The sequence below is a fragment of the Ambystoma mexicanum genome, chromosome 5q, assembly GCF_040938575.1.
Source record: "Ambystoma mexicanum isolate Mex_15411 chromosome 5q, UKY_AmexF1_1, whole genome shotgun sequence".
NCBI lineage: Eukaryota > Metazoa > Chordata > Amphibia > Caudata > Ambystomatidae > Ambystoma > Ambystoma mexicanum.
Genome location: NC_090933.1, coordinates 1,124,317,910 through 1,124,336,312, shown reverse-complemented (window position 1 = coordinate 1,124,336,312; position 18,403 = coordinate 1,124,317,910).

Here is an 18,403-nt window from a genome sequence, read left to right as displayed (position 1 = left end):
GGCTATGCAACTGTGGACCCTTGCCTTTAGGTTGTCCCAGCACTTCTAACAGTTCCCTATGCTATGAGGTACAGTTCCCACTGATGTCACCTTTGCCTGTATGTTGTCCCACTTGGCTGTCTTTCTCTGAGCATAGGTTTTTCTGTGGCTGCTGCTGAATAGGGCAGCAGCATGCTCGCTCCGCCACTGTATATGCCAATGCAGTTAGCTCTGTCTCTGTACATTTTGGCTTCCGGAGCCAGAGATCTGGCAGACTGGCCTGTTTTTCCAGTGCCATTATGTTGGCACAACTTTGGGGACTGGATGCCAGCAGGATATGGGTGTTTCAGGGTGGATTACATTTTTATATATGGCAGTCGCTGAGCTTCCCTTTCCGGCGATGACGCAATTACTGATGGCGGTAATACTGGCCTGTATGGTGGCGGAAACTGTATTTACTCGCATTCTTTTGCCTGTATTACGGGCAAATGGCCGTTGACGCAAGTAATACTGCCAGATGGTATTACCATTTCCGGCAGGGGGTGTGCGCACGCCTGATTACTTGTAATACGCAGTAATTCTGCCGGTCACCTCGCTGGTAATGGTAACACTGCCGGAACAGTATTAGTGCTGTTTTACTGGCAAAATAATTATGAGCCCCAAAGGGTCATACTCTAAATGATGAAAAGCAGACTCACATACGCCAGCCATGTGAATGGCTCTACTAATTTGCAATCTTACAATTCCCGACTCAAACTTTAGTAATGTAATAATTTAAGAAGGATGAAAACCTGAGTTCCTAAAAAGATTGCACATTACATATAGATCAATGCAGAAGGTTCAATAATCTACTGAAGTATCTTACTGCAGATTTTAATGTACCGTCCCTCTTGGATAACATTAACAGATGGACAGGAATCCATTACCACCTCTGAAACATTCCACCCAGACTCATTCAACTCTCCCATTCTACTTTCTTCCTTCCTGAAGGATTTTAAATATTTCTGGGCATGTTTATTGACCAAGAACCATCCCAAACCTCTTTACATGATGTTCTGCGGATTCAGGCTCGAAGACAATTCTGTGACACCCTGCAAACTTACCTGATTCTCACTAAGAGATTAACAGGGGTCTGCAGGTCATTTTGAAAAAGTTCTCCGGGCTTAGCTGGTTTAGCACACAACCAGAGAAACTGATGGAGCATTGACACACACAAATACACTTCTGTTGCATCTGAAATCATTTCCTCTGCCAATGCAAACTGCAGGCAGGCTCATAGACACCAATTAATGTGGGATGTGTAGGCTTGATTGTGTTCGTACCATCGAGCTGATGGTCTCTTCATGCATTTATTGACCTGGTGTGATGGTGGTAGTGCATGGGAAGCTTGGTGGGTGCTCTGATTTTGGAAGAGTGTCCAGCTTCCTCCTATGGGCTGCTGTCCTGCTTGAGGATGACTTTGAACTGTTTGGCTTGGTCTTCAACCGTTGTCGCTGGTCAGCTGATTGCTGGTCTACGATAAGTGCCTATTCTGCATATGCATCTGTGAAGAATGGAACTTCAAAGGTTTCACATGTTGAGTACATGGAATCAAGTTTATATGTTGCACACAGTTATAGATTATGGTGCAAACTGCATGCTCACATGAGGTGGAACATAGTTATGCTTGGGTTCAGGACAAATGAGGCACAGCAGAAATGGGTCTTGTTGGAAGGGTGTCTCCATACTTTATTATGCAGTGAGTACAGTACAAGTCGGTTACAATTCAAATATAGGCCAACAACATCTACCCACCCAGATGAGCAATGCAATAGCCCTCTTTGAATCGGGTAAATTGATCTGCTCGCTATATCGCAAACCGAGTGCTCGCAATACTTTGCTGCACTACTCCAGCAACCACCCACGTCACCTCTGTGACAACTTACCTTATGGACAGTTTCTCCGTATTCGGAGGAACTGCTCCAATTTGGATGACTTCTATGAACAATCTGAACAATTGAGCAATCGCCTTATTGAAAGAGGTTATCCAAAATGATTGATCAACAAAGCAAAAAAGAGGGCACACTTTACAGACAGAGACATATTGCTCTCCCCTAAACTTGTCAGTGACCTCCCATCAGGCACTGAAGGCGATAAGATGACGTGTGTCATAACTCATGGACCACAAACCTTTCAGATCAAAAAAGTGATCTCCAAGTACTGGCCTATTGTCAAACTCAGCTTGCCCGATGCCCCAATGCCAAGGTTCACTTTAAAAAGGGCAAAAAATATCCATGATAAGCTTGTGCATTCCACCTTCAAGAAAGACCCACCGAGATTGGGAATTTGGGACCTCAGAACAACTGTCGGTCATTTTCCGTGTAGATCTTGTTCTGCCTGTCAATTTACAAAAAAACTCAAGGAGTTTAAAATTGGTGCCAGAACCTGGACTTTATCATCCATGACAAACTGCAAAACTAAACAAGCAGTATACTGTATCCAATTCCTTGCGGCCTCTGCTATGTTGGGCAAACTACTCGACCGGTTCACATTAGGATTTCTGAGCATCGCTCAAGAATTCGGTGCCGGACGGAATCAGCTCCTCTTGTAAATCATTACATTGAACTACAGCACTCTGCCAATGATATTTATTGGTGGATTTTAGATGTAGTCAAAAACACAACGAATGTGTCTCATTGTCTCCTACAAAAGGAAGCACGATGGATTCATCGTTTATCCACCCACACTAATAGGCTAAATGAGGAGTTTCTCCCTCTATCCTGAACACACATTATGCTCCTTCTGTTTCCCCTTCCTTCTGCCTGCGACGCTCCAGTCTTCTTTGCTGTTAAGACTGTTGTCAATCAGCAGCTATCTTCCTTAACTTAAATTCAATTAGATTTTTTAATTCTCCATATGTTAATACTCATGCTTGTTTTGGATTGTCCATTGGACTCCACTCAATCAAATTCAAATATTGTATCAATCAACTGTCATCTTTTGCATTGACATTAGTCCAGTGACTCGCCTGTTTTCGTAACATTTATCATCTCCCGGACTTTTCTAGCAATCATTTTTTTTTTCTCTTCCGGGCCTCCTGTCCAAATTCCTTTGATATCACAAGACATCTGACTCATTTTCAGTACGAGGAAGCTTTCTAAACATTTTTAAACATCTTTTCGGGACTCGGCGGCTAATTTCAGCACTGTCCGATTCCCTTTGATTCTATTCTCTTTCAGGAGCTCTCCCGCAATCATTCACCTGAATAAATCATTCTTCTTCAAGAACCATGAACATTTGCTTCAATGCTTCTACAGCGTACGCGTCAGATAATGCCTATGTCAGTCTCCTGGAGGCTAGTAAGCCTCCCAAGATCCGTTCGCATTCTCACGTCAGAGGTGCATGAATCGTTAGCTCGTACATCCTTTCGAGGCCGGGCAGTCATTAACCAATCTTTTTCACAACATAGGGAGGCACGTCACAGGTCAACCTATCGTGGCTGCTGAGTGGCAGAGCCTAATAGGAGGCGGTTTCCAGTCACCGCCTCTCTCTGAACCTGCTGATGATGCTGCACTGTTGTGGGTCACCCCGGGCCCCTTTACCCAGACGCCTTGCACCGGTCGTCGGCTAGTACAGCGCCTGGCTATCTCTACTCATCCACAGTCTCCCGCATTGGTAATTTTTGTGCCCCTTGGCTTTTAACTGTTCCTCTGAGCAATTCTGGTAGCTTCTCTTATATATCATATTTTTTGTCTATGTCTGCTTCCCCACAGGGTCCAGTTGTTGTGTGTTATTTCGCCCTGAGGAAGGCAACCCTAATCATGTTTATGGAATCACTTGCCAGACAGGTGGCTTTTTTGCCGAAACGTGTTTAAGATGTCTGTTTAAGTTCTTGTTCTCACTATTAACTTTTTGACACAAACACGTAGGCAGACCTGTCAGTTAAATGAAGAGCTTTGAATAATTTAACTCTTGTCAATCTATTCAATCTATAAATAATCTAACTTTTGTCAAATTAAAACTTTTTGGCTCAATCCAAGCCAAAAGAGAGAGTGTTGGCTCAATTTGCGGTCACCACTCAGTTTTGGTAATTTTTGCTTGTTTTTCACAATTCTTGATTCATGATTATTGCTTTTGTGCATCTTTGCTTGTGTATTCTTCAATTTAGCATACCCTTATAGAATATATTTTTCCAATTATTTATGCAATTTGTGTTTATAATATTTTCTTGCAAAATAAATATGTTTAATGTTTTTTAACTGGAGACTACCCCGATTGCTTTTTGAGTTTACAGTAGCCTACATTTAATGGTTAGTCATACCTTGTTGTTACACCAATCTAATAACTTACTATTTAAGCATATTTTCAATTGAATCTACAGCAGTATGGACCCTTTTGGTTCTTTTTATAGCCCCCTTTTCAGCCAGCAAGCAACCTGACTCTCACCCATTTAATTTTCACTAAGGCTATACAACTCTTTTAAAAGACACAGTAGTACTGCACTTTTGCATTTTGTGACACAGGACCTGGGTCAAAGATATGTTATGTTATTAGATATTTGTATAGCGCCAACTGACATTGTTATGGCTTTGAAGCCTTGCAGTGGATGAACACCCTTTGGAAGGCCATAGTTTCTGCAAACATGTAAATAAAAGGAGTAATACAATGCATGCAAATAGTAATTAGAATTTGGTGATTAGCAGAGGAGACTAGGTTACAACATTTTAAATCATACAGTGCATATTGCTCAGGCACATGGAGGACTGCTATGTCAGAGACTGAATTTGTTATGGCACTCAGCTGTGTTCTATGGGTTCCAGTGCAAGAGGGGGCATGACTATTATACATAGTTTATCAATCCCCACATTTGAGGATTCTGTAATATTTTACATGCAGAACACATGCATAATCACTAACATGCAGTACATGCAAATTACATGCGCAATTGTCAGATATGTTACAGATACATTCCACACGTGTCTTCTTGTCTGACAGGTCCTTCCACACAGCAACCCTCCAATCCACACAGAAGCTGGTGCCCTTTCTTTCCTGTGACTCCCTGGATAACTAATGAAGGCCACTGGTATGATGACTAAAATGATGATTCTGTTGCTGGTGTCTAAAACAATGGTCTGTAGTGTTAGATTGAGAGTCCACCCTTAACCTGGGGAGTTCCCCCCAATCAAGGAGTCCTACAACACTTTGCTTATGGTTTTTGTAGTGCTGACCCATATATAGCCACATAATCCCCCACACCCTGTGTTCACAGTTAGCCAAGAACCAGGCTGGGGTATAGAAAGAAAATATATTTACCTCAATTATAAGCTCAATGAATAATACATTTGTATTAATTACAGTCGCCACCCTTTTTGTGGCAGAAAACACAGCTTCAAATACAAAACACACTCTTCTGTAGGTAGTTACTTTAAAACACACTTTTTCTGCATTTACATTTGTCTCTCAAACATAGAACACAGGCTACATAAATGGTCAAAACTATTTTCCCATGAACCATGTTGTATGTTGAATTTCAATATTAATAATATGGCACAATGCTAAAGCATAATCTTCGATGGTTACTGGCTGAGAGTTTTAGCGTTGAAACACAGGCACAATTTTCGTTTTATGAACACTAGTTCACCTTCAAGGCTTGATACATGGAGCTCCCTGCACACTGAAAATGCTAGCAGCTGAAATTACAGATTGGTAAAAATGCCTGTGGCAAATATTACTTTACCAAAGGTTAGCTTAGTAATGAACACAGGTTGGATTTTAAAACAAGACATACATCACACGTTCAGTGTTAGATACATGAGGTCTCGCTTTTGCAAAGCACTTCTTCCCCAGCCCCAAAAACACAACCATCAATGACATGCAAAACCCTTCTGTTCAAAGATCCGTTCTACGCAGTGGGGACAGTTCAAAAATTGCGTTTTTCAGACCCTTGACTCACTTAAAGGCACGTGTTGTGGAAGTTGGGCAGAAAAATGGCGATGATTATGAATTTTGTTTTTCAGACCCCCCTTCACTTAAAGGCCCCTGTTGTGTTGGGGAAGTTGGACAGTTTTGAATTTTCGTTTGTGCAGCCAAGGGCACCCCTTAGTTCAACACAATGTTGAAATAGTGGTGACAATAGGGAATTTTGTTTGAAAATAATTATACCTTTTATTTAAAAACAAGTTTTTGGGACCGGGTTTCAGTTGGGAATTTTGTTCTAGGGGCAGGTATGTTTTAGTTTGAAAGGAAATGTTTGGGGATGGTACAAACATATTTTTGTTTTAAAGGCAAGATTTGGGGATGGTAACAATTATCAATTTCGTTTTTGGTGGCAAGTATATCTTTTCTTTGAAAACTAGTTTTGTTAAGGGGTATCATTTGGGCATTTCATTTTTAGAAAAGGTTGCCATTTCATTAGAAAATTCAGGAGTGAACAGAAAAATGAAGACATCCCAATTAATTTAAATGACATTTTTTTTATCTATCTGCAAGGAGTGAGGGTTAATGTTTCGAATTCTTCCAAGCTCCACCCTGCGTCAATCTATTTGGGAGTTAATTAAATTATTATACAGTAAAATATGCTAAGGATCTACACAATTCCCTCCCCTGCCCACTATTGAAAGGGAACCCACTAATGAAAAGGAACGGGTTAATGAAATAGATTGCCATGCTGAAATGTTGTTGCACAATTGTATTACTTTTGGAAATCTCTGGGCTTGGCACTCATGGAGACTGAGCAGGGCTTCACTGTTAGGTAAAACAGGATTCTGGCAATTACTTCAGTCAATGGAATTCAACTGCAGTTCTCTCTCTATGGTTCCAGTGAAGAATCCGAGTCGCTATATTCTATTCTCCCCAGCAGTATAAATCTACAGCCCTCTTCCACTATTTCCTCCCAAATGACATTTCAGCATTTCTACTTTGGTGATTTTTGGCAGTTGTCCCTGGTAGTTCTTTGCAACTCTCCCCTTCTTCCATAATGCAAGTCTTTTTTTCTCTCTAAGCCCCCCCCATGGAAAGTCAGCATCAGGTGGTGCTAACTTATGATCTGGCAACCTGGATTGGACAGTTACCTTTCTCTTTCTACCCCTGACTACAGATAGGTTCTGGGGGTGGCACATTTAAATTATGGACAAGGAAAGGGAGGAGACAAATCCACTGTCTGAAGTTATTATTTAACTTTTCAGATTTGTTACCCAAAAAGTCCCTACATGACAAATATTTTTGGTTTATAAATAACCATCATAATATATATTTATTTAGGTTGCTCTTATCATGATGGGTCTATCTTGACGTGTCCCATTTCGAAACCATGCTGCACAGGCAAATGGTATTTTAACACTGTTTACACCAAAGGTACCATAGTTATGATTATGCAATTTAATGTCCAAATAACTAATTTAATATGTGAGCCACTCACCAACATTCAGATTCCGAATATTTTGTGGCAGCTAGAATCACATTTTCAATAATCACACAAATCCCAAAATTCAGAGGTGGGTGATATGTACATTACAATAAACGGCTTGTCAGTAGTTTTCAGATCACATATGAATGGACTTTGTGCACCCTTTGGTTTAAGAGATATGGAGGAAAATTACATGTCGAATGAAAAGCTATGCTCACTTCACTAATATATATGATATTTAGTTTCATTTCTCCAAAAAAGGACCTGCTGGTTTCTATTTCCTAGTAGCCACGTGATGCATGCCGGGCTCTGCTGTCCGAGCCTGATGTTTACATAGTCTGCCATTTAATCCATTAGGTGTTCTCTGGCCAGGGCCAATAGTCACTTTATTGCTGTTGTAAATAACCTGTATGCATAGGCCTCAATGGGACCCCTTTCCAGATAAGGAGGCCAACAGCCCTGCAGTGGGGGAAGTAATTTGAAATTTCTGCCTAAAGACTCACATATTTTCCTGGGCTGAAATGAAAGTTGCATGTTGCATTTTCAAACATTTTCCTGGGCTGAAATAAAACTTACATGTTACATGTTCAAACATCAGCCTGTATTCTTTGAAATAATGTGTATTTTACTTATCATGGTTCCTTTTGCTTTTGCATCAGTGGATTTCTTATTTCTTGGCAGACAGTATTGTTTTTTAAATATGACAACTGAAAGTACAGGGCTGTTTATTTTAGTAATTCACAAATATATTTGTATTTATCTGATGACCGTTTCATGTGTCTTAATATAGTTTTTCCTTGTGTCATTTTCAGCAAGACCCATCTGCTCTGTGATACACTGTTCATTGTGTTATTTCAGCAAGACACCTCCTTCTATTTACTGGGTCCTTTTACTGTGTTAAGATTTTAGGTCTGTCACATTTTTATTGTGCCTTGTCATAGGATGCAATGTATCTGGCAGTAAGTGGCCTTTCAGTTCATGTCATTCTGGCTGTCATTTATCCACACAGGTTAAAGAGTTGAAAACATGTAAGTCAAAAGTGGCAATTAATGTTTTGGCTTTATTCTGGTAATTGATTGAACTTATGTTAAATGTGACCTTTTCAGCATTGTGGATACCCAGCCCTGCTAGTTCATAATGCACTGGATAACTTTGATTGCATTTGGCAATCTTTGTTCTGTGTTCTTTGTCTCCGGTTCAGTTTGATCATGACTGTGTCTATGTAGCATGTTTATCTGGAAGTGGAGGTGAGGAGGACTGCATTGGCACAAGCTAATATGTCTGTGACATATTTTCTGAGCCTTTCAGAAAATATGCCAATGGTCTGTGACCTGTGGCTCTCCTGATGTTGTGGACTACCGCCCATTGGCTAATGGGACTAGGGCTGATGGAAGCTGTAGTTCAAAACATCTGGAGAAACAAAGGTTGCTCACCCCCTAAAGTAGGTACTGATTTCAGAAAATGTGGTTACTTAATATGCTGTGCATCAGTAACATACTGATGTAGCTCCCCATATTTCTATTTTTCGCAGGATGTTGTGCTCATGGTCACATTTTCTCAGCGTATGGTTTAGTAATGGTCAAGTCAAAAGAGTGTAATGGATGGGCAGAAAATATGTTCATCACAGTGAGTGTGTCATTTGTCAAGATTGCAACCCTATATAACTGCTCATTTGGTTGGAATTGTTAGTCATGAGTACTGCCGACAAAGTATCACAGTCTCTAGCAAGCAGCAACTTATGCAATCACTAATACAAGTCAGTTGCACACAGAATGACTTTACAATGCACTCGGACTGATCTGCCATATGAAACAATGTAACCCCGCTGACTCACTGTGTGACCATTCGGGCCAAATCACCATACAGTCTTTGAACCTTATTTTTTTATTTCCAATCATTCGTGGATGTGCTACTGTATGTACTTTCAGGCTTCCATGTGGTAGACCATGCAAAAAACATTGATGAATGCCTGTGCAGTAAAACAGAGAAAGCATGTCATTCTCCTTCATCAAGTTAACATGATGGGAACAGTTATTGCTTGATAAAAGTGGATTCTTCCTGAGAATGCATGCATGGAAATCTGTGCTGATAAACTGAAGGGGCGAGTGTGGACAGTGGCAGTTTGTAGAAAGGGGAGGCATTGTTAGGGAGGCACTGTGCCATTCCTGCACAATTATCAAAATGCACACTACCAGGAGCGTCTCTCTTTGATAATCAAATGAACTGACCTGACGGTAAGGTTCCAGACATATGAATAGGATTTTTAACATTCTACACTTGACTTACAGACTTGTAGGGAGCAAAGTCAAAGGCAAACACTGGGCCTCATTACGAGGTCGGCATTAACCCGCTGGTGCTACCGGCAGGTTACCGCCGACCTCATAACACCGTTAACATCACCTGATAACCCGGTGCCTCCGGGACATTACAAGTCGATGCATAGTCTGGCAGTCCGGAAAAGAGGCCATTCCATTGCTACCGGCACCCTTATTTCCAGACCTCCAGACTTAGAATGAGGACTGTCTTTTTGTGCCCTTTTTCGTCTAGCATGAAGGTGCCTCATAGCACATTAGCCTAGCTGTGAAACATGTTGGACATTAGAGAGACAAGGGATGTACTGTTAAGACACATTGACATGGTCAGTATATTCATGTTTTGTAACTTGTGTTTTGAAGATACAGTACACAGCTCCAGAACAGAAACATGGACACCCAATGCCAGGGAAGGAGACTGCTACACCTGAAGTGAGCACACACCACAGTCTCGAGAGTTACTGTAAGAATGTGTACCTTGGGCTGCATCAAATGTGCATAGAAAGAAAGCGCCTAATGTTGGGCTTTGTTTTCATGGTTTCCGGTATACTCTGCTAACATGCCTTTTGCTGTAGCTTGATAACCCAGATTGGAGTTATGTTCTGCCATTCTACCTCACCCCAATGTGCCCATGGGCCTGACCATGCTGAGCCTATCTGTTCAGCTAGCACAGTGAGTAGAGTGCTTGCTTTCACATCTGTGCAGAGCCTGCTGACACAGGTTTGAATCCTGACAGGGCGAAACTCAGCCTTTCATCTCTCCCACACACCGTGAGTAACAATAAGGAGTGCTCAGATTCCTGAGGATTCGTATAAATTCAAAATTGTTATTATCTGTAGAAGCAACAATAAAGTTGTGACATGCGCTCAGAAAAAAACGCTGTGCTTTCTAACTGATGAGCCATGCCAACTCATGTTTTTTTTTTTTATGAAGCCGGCCTACTGCTTTAACCAGAACCACACCACCACCCAAACACCACATGTATCCATGTCGGAAGGCTCAGGCTGTGAGATGTCACAACACACCCTTTAAATAGGTGATTTGACGACTGTGACATCTTTGGGGACAGGGGCAACTGCTTTCATTGGACGTGACAGGGCACGGTGAAGATGCATCTAACAGCAGCCACCATTAGAGCAGGAGGAGAAAAGTATATGGTCATGGGTCTACAGGTTGCCACAGTATTATGCCCGAAGATGCGAGCAAACACAAGCAATGATTTGATAAAAAGAAAACAATTGGAATCTCAAAGTCAAAGTAGGAGATAATTTAAAGCTACAGTTCTTGAAAACCTCCCCTAGCCACTAGTATCAAAATCGAATTTTGTCCTAAATACCTATTTATACATTGGTAACCTCTACAAAACTCACACACAAAGATTCCATATTTTATGTAGTATCTGTTCATCAAAATCCCGCAGCTGAGAGACCTTGTTTCACCTTTCTGCAGAATTTTGTCCATTTCGCCATGAACACATTTTCCAAACTATCTACAAATTACCACAAATGTGGGTGTTTACCATAGGGATGTGTGTGTAAAGTTTCATAATTCTAGCTTTAATACAGTTCACATGAAACCACATATATTGCCATTCCTGTCCAGAATATGTTACACAGCTCCTCCGCCTCTTGAAACATAAAGCCAAAAATTAGACTAACAAATTTGTCCTTTTTATATTTTTCACCACTTTGGATAACAAGTTGTGAGTCTCTAATAATTGTTCATTATTTATTCTTAGCAGCAAATGGTCCGCCCTTTTGTCTCTCCCTGGAGCTCAGGGAACAGCCCCTCCTTTGGGGAATTCCTTCAAGGAGCAGTTTATGACCCCTTCACACGTCTGTTTCCTGGCCTGGGGATCTGCCATTGTTCATTCCCTGGCTGTAGACGAAAGTCTGGCCTAACTCACAATTATCATCTATCAGTGAGTTTCTGCTGAGAGGATTTCCCTCCCCTTGGGAGAAACCTGTTTTTCCACTCCGTGCAGGTAGAGCCAGGCTAATTTATTCTTAATTTCTTAAAATCCAACAGAAACCAAACTAATTGCAACAAATGGCATGGATAAGTTACATAGCTTTAAGCCTGTGGGATCAAAAACAACTGAGATTTGTATTCTTTTCAGCAACAAATCCTTTTATGTTTGCTAATCCGGCAGACTTTTAGTTTAGATCACTTTGAAGTTTCATCAGGAGAGCCCATCTGACAGGGCTGTCATTCACAGGTAGCCCAGTGTGCTGCACACAGACTTTGACAGGTGCTCTCATCCACAGGCAATCTGGTTTTCCTGAGAAAATGATTTTCTCTTCACATTTTTGGACTTTGTACATTCAAAATGCTTCACTAGATTAACTGAAATGTAGTTCCAAGCACGATTTTGAATGTTGAGAATTGTTGTGTACAGGCATTTTGGAGTTTTTAGCAACAAAGTAAATCTCATTTACAGGCAAATTTTGAAGTTTCACTTGCAAAGTGCTGCTTTTCCCTCTGCACTCTATGTTGGCTTGTCATTGAGCCCATTGGCACATATTCTGCAGTGTGTGCTGTATTCCAGCACACATGCACCATGGGTGGCAGGTTGTGCAGCCATCTTTTTCTGTGTTGAAGAACGCGGTTTTGGAGGTTTTTGGTGCTCACTAGTGTTTTGCCGCCATTGTTGCTGTTTCCTGCACCATAAATAGCAGAGTGATGCTGCATAGTATAGCAGAGTGGGTCAATACATCCCGCATTTAGAAGAGGAGTACACCAAGATGTCGTCAATGTAAACTAGGGCACATACGTCGATCAATTCCCGTAGTACATTGTTCATGAAGTACTGGAATGTGGCGGGAGCTTTGCAAAGTCCAAATGGCATCACCTGATATTCGTACAGCCCATACTTATTACGAAAGGCGGTCTTCCATTTGTTTCCTTTCTTTACATGCACAAGATGATATGCCCCCTGAGGTTCAATTTGGTGTAAATTTGGGCATCCTTGATTTGGTCCAGCAGTGATGGGATAAGGGGTAGAGGATAACGGTTTTTAACAGTTAACCTTGTTTCGTGCGCGGTAGTCGATACATGTTCTCAAGACCCCCTCCTTCTTCAGTACGAAGTATAGGGGCGAGGCTGCCAGGAATTTGGACAGGCGGATAAAACTGTTTGCCAGGTATTGGACCAGATATGATTTGAAGTGGAGATTTTCAGGTTCGGTGAGTGCATAAATTCGACTACACAGGATTTGTGCACCAGGTACGAGGTCGATCTTACATATGGCCTGTGAGGGGGTAAGGTATTAGCCTGTTCTTTTTGGAAAACGTTGTGGAAATCGTGGTATTCGCTTGGTAGTGTACTTTTTACACCTAGTACCGATGCCTCTTTATCTTGGACAGGTGTCTCTGGGTCAGACAATGGCATTTCCACTTGGTAGGATGCATGAGAACACTCATCGGAGAAGGCTAATTTCTTATTAGGATTGTGAGCCACCAACCACAGAATCCCTTGAATCACCCAGAACAGAGGGGCCTTGATAAGGTCGAAGGCAATGGCTTCCGGATGTCCGTCTTGGCACAGAAGGGTCAATTCTGCTGTGCGTTGAGTTACAGGACCAGAGGCTATCTCTGTGCCGTCGACAGTGGTGACCTTCTCAGTTGTTGTTTTCTGACAGAGGGGAAGCCCCATCATTGTTGCCAGGCCTTGGTCTATGTAGTTACCAACGACTCCGCTGTCTATGTATGCCTCCACAGCATGCATCCGAGACGGTTGTTGGTGACTGATCAAAATCACAGGCAGGGCCAGGTGTGAGGTCTGTGACTCTTTTCCTTCGCTTGACAAACAGACCTCTATGCTTGCCGGGCCTGGACATTTTCCGACTATTGTTCTCTTTATTTCTCTGTAGCTCCACTGTTCTCCTAGGGGGTTTTACGGGACATACTCTGAGGAAGTGACCTGATTTCCCACAGTACAGGCATAATTGCTGTTGTCTCCTTTTGTCTCTTTCGGCCTTGTTTAATGGGCTCCGTACCCCCCCCCCCCGAATTTGCATGGGTTCCAAAGTGTTTTCTGATTAATGTGGACTGTTCTCCTTAGAGCGTACATACACAGTCCGATTCTCCGTTCTGGCTTGATCTGTCCTTCGATCTTGCAGTCTGTGGTCTAGCTGCACCCCTAGGTTGATGAACTCTGCACAGTCTTTAGGCAGGTTTACCACCTTAGCTAGGACATCTTTCAATTCCCCCTGTATTCCTCGATGGAATAATGTTATTCGTTTCTCCTCAGGCCATACAGTTTCAACGACAAGTCTATTAAAAGTGGCGATATATGTTAATAAATCTTGGCTGCCTTGGCGGAGGGACAGAAGTTTGTTATCCAGAGCTTGGCCCTGGATATGTCGGGTGAACAGCTTCTCCATCTCCTGTTGAAACCCCCTGAAATCCTGCAGGAGGGGGTCATTGTGGATTACTAACAGTATGGACCAATCTGCGGCACTGCCACTCAGATATGACAGAATGAAGGCAACCCACGGCTGATCGTTAGGAAAGGCTCCGGGTCTACAAAGAAAATGGAGGCGGCACTGGTTCATGAATACTGCATATTTTCTTGGGTCCCCCGTAAAATATTCCGGTGGGGCCAAAGGAACTGCCCCAGGGAGAACCACCTGCACTGGATTGACGGATGTGCCTGGAACCAACGGAATGCTTCCTGTCAACGGAGCATGCTCAGCCTGTGTTTGTAGCAATTGTCTGGCTAATTCATCAGTGTGGTCCTTGGTGACAATCAACTCACTCCTAAGGGTGTTGGTTTCTTGCCGGCCGGAGTGCACCTCGCCCGTAATTTTCCCAGTAACTGGGTAGTTGGTCAGTCTCTGATGTTTCCATGACGCCCAGGTGGATGTTTTAATTGAGGCTTTGCATTCTATTACGCTCACCTGGTATCCACGGGGGCACCACATGATACTGGATGGAGGTCTAAGTGCTATCCCGGACACCTCTCTGCTTGGTTATGTGCCAGACATTGGGTAGCGCCTATGACACGAGAATGGAGGGTTAAGATACTGTTATAACAACAAACAGGGTTACGTTGTTGTGAAGAGAGCAAAAAAAGACCACGGTCAAGCCGTTGGTGTCCTTTTAACCGTTAAAAATGGCCAAGAGGGCTCTCATGACCTACACCAAATATCTGTACGAAAAGGGATAAGATATTGCCACGTAATAACCACTCCCACGCGCACCCAGATGAAAAGAGTGTGCTATTTTTACAAGAGCTTCACCTCACTACTTTGGCCTCTTGGCCATTTTTATTTGTGCATTTCCAACTGCTGAAGTTTCTCTACCTTCCTGTGACCTACGGGAACCATTAAAATAATAACACAGGACAACAGAATACGAACAGCTAACCTTTCCCAGGTTGAACCACCATCATACAGCTACAGAATTTAATCTCCAGTTCTGGACAGCGATGTACCTACCCTGTTGGATTTGCCGCTTTCCTGTCACACCTTGCACTTGAGCTCGAGGATATGAACTTTTATTTTTACCTCAGATATTTTGAGTAATAAAATACTTTTTCCTATAAAACCGTTGCTTTTGGGTTAAGATACTGGTTCTGTGATGGGTGGACTCCCACCTCCCTCTGTTCCAAATCCCCTCCTTTGGGGTTATTGCTCACCTTAGGTTTTTGTGCGTTGAACTCTCCGTCCTGCGTCAATGTGCAGGGGCGCGTGGTTGGTGCGGCCGTTCCGTTGACCTAGTTGCTTCACTGGTCTGTGTTCCCTAATGTCGGGTGCAGACCAGCTGTGACTCCGACTCTGCTTGCTGTCTTCGAGGTGAGTTATAATGTCTTTTCCGCCTTTATTCTGTCTCTTTCTTTTCCTCCATTTACTCTGTCTTCTTGGCGTCTTGCTCCACTATGCTGTTCCCTAACAATGTCTCTTTTGTTTTCATAGGGATAGTTGCGATCCCGGAGTTGCCACGCCGATGGCGAAGACCACCGTGAGTTATTGATGCATGGAGCGCTGCGCTGTTTAATGGTGTTAATTGTTAACCTTTGTTCTCTTCTCTTCTTTGTACAGGTTGCGGTGATGTTCCGGAGTGCTGCTTGCCCAGGTAAATTCTTTGTTAATGCTGACCTTGTTCCTTCTCCCTTGCAGGTTTCGGTGGAACCCAGAGATGGGTAAGAGAAGTTTAGGGTGCTGCCAGGACTCACTGCTTGCCCAGGTAAGAATTGTTATTAATGCTGTCCTTGTTTCTTTACCTTTGCAGGTTGCGGCGAACTCCGGAGATGGGCGAGGTGAGCGAAGCGCAGGATGGATTCAAGGCCGGTTACTTCACAGGTAATTGTTCTTGCTCGCTAATGCTGTTCTTGTTCTTCCAGATTATTAATGGAATCCGGATCTAGAGCTTCAGGATCGGGCTGCCGGAGAAGCAGATGAGCAGGAGCTGGACACGGTGAGCGTTACGCTGCAGGAATGCAGAATAACTCGATACGTGTTCTGCTGTTTGGGTGTGGTTTAAACAGCCCAGGTAAATCAGTTCCTGGCCAAGTAGTTCCAGGCCCAGCCACACCCCAAACACTAGATCCCATGGCTTGGTTCTAAAGAAATGAGCTGTGTAATAGTCCTCCATGTTGGATTAAGGTCCAAAACTGGTATTACTTTATTCCTGATAATGAGCCTGGCGCCCTGACTCCACTTATGTTTGTGATGGAGTTTTAAGACCCTTGGGGCCAGTGTGAAGGGCTTGAGCCCCACTGCTGCCAGTTGGCTGTTAAAACTAAGGAGGTGAGGGGCATGGATTTTGACAGCAACAGCTGAAAAAGCAGAAAAGGGCCTATATACATTTAGCTGCACATAATTTTCCTGAGAAGTGCAATTTGCAGATATCAATCTATCAATCTTCAGTTCTCTGGATGTCAATGCTCAGTTTTGGAGGAAGAGGCTTCCATATTTTTGATGCACAGCCACAGAAGGACTAGTTCAAAGTTGTCAGTGTTAGGCAGAAGTACTCTTTTCTGAGATGGTATCAGAAGTCCCTCAGATCTAATTGTTTTCCACAAGATGCTGCAGAAGCAGTGGTGTAATAGTTTGCAATCCTGGCTTACCAGCTTTACGATTCACCGGACTTCTACAGGAAGCAATTCTGTTAAGGAACATTGTCATGCACTGTATCGGTTTGCGCATGCCATTTTGCATGTGCGTTTGTGCCCATGTGTGTCAAGGTCATTGTTTATGTGCGTGGATGGGCAAGGCAGGTGGCAGTAAATAACCTGCCTGATATGCTCAGTATTTCATTAAATCGTTAATCTTGCTTGATTTGTTCATTGTTTCTCATCCCGACTGATATGGTCATTACTTGTAATCATTCCTTCAAGGGTCATATCAATTCCTGACTGGGAGTGATATGTAATGCGTGTGCATAAGCGAGAAGGAGCAATTTGTGTAATGGTCCTTTGTAATCAAAGAAAACTTTCTAAAGCATGAGCAGCAAAGGGGAGGTATTTCTCATATTAGATAAAAGGGCAAAGAAAATAGCCTAGCATCATTGATTCTGCTGAGCCAAAGTTACAAAAAAATAAATAGAAATATATGTTCCAACCCAAAATGGTATGGTGAAAAAACTGGCCAAAATGATAGCAACATAATTAGCTATATACAATCTTAGAGGCCACGCAACTCAGCATGCAATGGAAAGTAAAGTGTGCAGGATGAGGAAAAACATCTCTGGGTAGGAATGGCCTTCATCAAGTGGTTCTAAGTGAAATCATGGACAATGAAACTTACCTCGAATTGTCTCTAATGTCACATTGATGCCTGAAATAGACATTGCTGCAATATTGACACACCTATCCAGCGACACAGGTTTTGTCTGTGAGACTTCCTTCCTTTCTCAATATCCATTGATGTATCCCCATGGCTACAAAGAGCAGTCATTGGGGGTACCATAAAAAGATGGAAGAAAATACCAATGTTTCTGCCACCATCTCCTATTTCCCTCAGTCTGTCCACCCTTTCCCACCCACTCTCACAAAACATAAAGATGGAAGAAAATACCAATGTTTCTGCCACCATCTCCTATCTCCCTCAGTCTGCCCAACCTTTTCCACCCACTCTAACAAAACATAACTCCTGCTGCACCTTTCTCATCTCTTTCCTCCAGTACCTACGAAAAAGACCTTGCTTCCTGCCCCAATGCCACATTGTGCCAATTGTTCTCTCAACCCTATGACAAGGTCCCCTGTCTGACTCTTGGGATGAGGGGTGTGGAGGCCATTGGGACCTAGTTTGACGCCAGCTATGGAATACTGAGCCCAAGCGCAATGCAGGAATGATCCCTTAGCTTATCTTACCATACCCTAATCAGTTAGCAGGGGCTCATCACAGAGATAAGGAGCCTGACGCTGTCCCCTTTAGACCCTTCAGAGAGGAGATCTTCTAAAACATCACAGCTACTGCAGTAAAACAAGTCTCCTAAAATGTCTTCCAACCGAGGGTATCAAGAGGCCCACCACCCTCCTCTGGCTCACCAAATCAAGCAACTGGCATTTAGCATTAGGGCCCCTATGGATGGTGAATTCTCCAGACACTGATTGTCAAAATAGAGTGATCCAGCAAGTGCTGGGTCGAGAAAGTTAATGAATGATGATATAAACACTGACACATACAATCTGACTACGGAATGGGAGGGTAGGCAATGCAAGAGATCTCTCTTTGAGAATCCTGCAGCCTGCTGATCTGCATATGTTGTCAGGCAGAATCAGG